The sequence below is a fragment of the Montipora capricornis genome, chromosome 12 (assembly GCF_036669925.1).
Source record: "Montipora capricornis isolate CH-2021 chromosome 12, ASM3666992v2, whole genome shotgun sequence".
In the NCBI taxonomy this organism is placed as follows: domain Eukaryota; kingdom Metazoa; phylum Cnidaria; class Anthozoa; order Scleractinia; family Acroporidae; genus Montipora; species Montipora capricornis.
In genome coordinates this window covers 38,584,938-38,587,437 of record NC_090894.1, presented here as the reverse complement: position 1 = coordinate 38,587,437, position 2,500 = coordinate 38,584,938, and positions in this window count along the sequence as shown.

Sequence of the window (2,500 nt, the reverse complement as noted above, 5' to 3'; positions counted from 1 at the left end):
GTCTATGTAAGAATTTAAACTGGAACTCTATTAGCTTAGTGCTCTTTGTGCATTGTTTAGCTAAAATATAAGCAGCAGTCCAATTTATGTTGTCGTTTGTTGGTAGGTCACAATCCTGTAGCCATTTTTTTTGACTTGACTCGGGGGTTAAGCTCTTGATACTGATCAATTTTTTATATATTAAGGTAGTTGCTTTTTTGACTTGTAAAATTCTTGTTGTAAGTGGCTCCTTTTCGTGGTCGGTGTTCTGTAGATCTTGAAAATTTGAATCGATCCGAATAGACTTAACAGCGGATATTAATCCGTAGAAGCTGAGAGGGCGAGGGTCAATTTCATACTTACAGCGAAAATCACTTAGCGAGAGAAAGTTGTTGTCCGATCCTAAAAGATGCTTCACCCGAGTTATTCCCTTATTAAACCAATTTTGAAAAAAAATTGTCTTGTTGGCTATCTTTATTAAGGAGTTATGCCAAAGTTGTTGGTCCAGAAAGTGATTTTTCGATGCTATTTCTGGTTCAAAGTTAACTTCTGCCCAAATTTCTAATACTTCTTTTAAAAAGCCATCCGAAGTTGTTATTTTCGATAAGATGTCCTTAACATTAAGGTTGTAGGAAAAAAAGTTTTGACAACCATATTTTTGGAGGGTTATATCGAAAAAAATTTTCCATTTTCCCTTGTTATTGTTATCCAAGTATTTTTTAATCCATGTCGTTTTGAGGGATTTATTGAAGGAACTTATATCAATCATTTTTAAGCCACCATCACCGAAATCGTTGATCATTACCTTCCGTTTTATCTTGTCTCCTTTGCCATTCCATAGAAAAGTGTAGAGTAAGTCATTTATTTCGTTTAAAACTCTGTAGTTTGAGCGAAGAGGTGAGAGCAGGTAGACTAATTGGGAGACCACTAGTGATTTGATAACAGTGATTTTCCCTAGCAATGTGAGTCGGCGGTATTTCCAGCATCTCAGGATTTCTTTAACTTTTTCGAGTTTCTCATTGTAGTTTAAGGAGGCAGATAGTTCGGGATCTGTTGAAATCCATAGACCTAGGGATTTAACCTTGTCTTTTGGCCATTTGAGTTCTTTTCCTGATAACAAAATTTTATCATTTCCAACACTTGCGCCGATCCATAAAGCTTCAGTTTTCTTATCATTGAGTCTGAGGCCAGAGACTTTGCTGAAATCGTCAAGCATTGCGAGGGATGAAAAAAGAGATTCGCGTGACCCGTCTAATATAAGTGTTGTGTCATCGGCATACTGACTTAACTTAATTTCCACATTATTTACAGAGATTCCCTTTATATTAGTATTTTTTCTAATTGCCATGGCAAGCACCTCTGCTGATAGGATGAATAAATAAGGTGAGAGCAGGCAGCCTTGCCTAACACCTCGTTGAATCTCAAAAAAATTACTTGCCCATCCATTATTCAGAATACAGCTTTCAGTATTACTATACAGGGTTTTCACCCAGTTAATCAATGAAGCACCAAATCCGTAGAAACTTAGTGTGTCATGTATGAAGGACCATTCGAGAGAATCAAATGCCTTTTCAAAGTCAATAAAAAGTAATAGGCCCGGGATATTCTTTTCTGTGGCGTATTGGATAATAGAGTCGATAAGTCTGATATTTTCGCCTATGAATCTGTCTTTCAAGAATCCTGTTTGATCATGATTGATAAGGTTTGGAAGTACTAGTTTAATTCGGTTTGCAATAGATTTTGCTGCGATTTTGTAGTCAGTATTCAAAAGGGTAATAGGTCTCCAATTTTTGATGAAGTACAGTTCCGCATCTTTTTTTGGAATTAGTTTAATCACCCCTCGTCTTTGCGTCACTGAAAGGCAGCCAGAGTCTAAAGCATAGTTGAGTGCCGAAATTAAAAAAGGAGAAATGTCTTTCCAAAAAACTTTATAAAATTCGGCAGGAAGTCCATCTGTTCCTGGCGTTTTGTCGGACTCCATCTTCTTCAGGGCTTCGAGACATTCCGTTTGAGTTAAGGGGCCTTCACATAAAATTTGTTCTTCATTCGACAAAGAAGTGGAGTTCACTTCAGAGAAGAATGTAGACTGGAGGCTGTCGGGTTTTTTTGACGTATAAAGGTTTTTGTAGAAAGCGGTACATTCAGATAAGATATCTCTATCTGTGGTGACGAAATCAGTGTCATTAATTTTTAATTGACTAATTGTTCCTTGTTTACAGTGCCTTTTTTCAAGATTTAGAAAGTATGCAGAGTTCCTTTCGCCCTCGTTGTACCATTGCGACTTTGACCTAATAATTGCACCTTTGGTCCGATACTCAAAGATGTTTTCCAGTTCTTTCTTTAAGGTAAAAATTCTTTCTGCAACAATATGGTATGAGGGGTTACCATTGCTTGAATTGTCTATATGTTTCTCTAAAAAAGCGATTTCGCGTTCCAACATTTCTTCGCGTTTTCTTGTTGTCACGTTTTTGTATGCAGCATAGGATATTGATTTCTCTCGCACCTTTAATTTGATCATCTC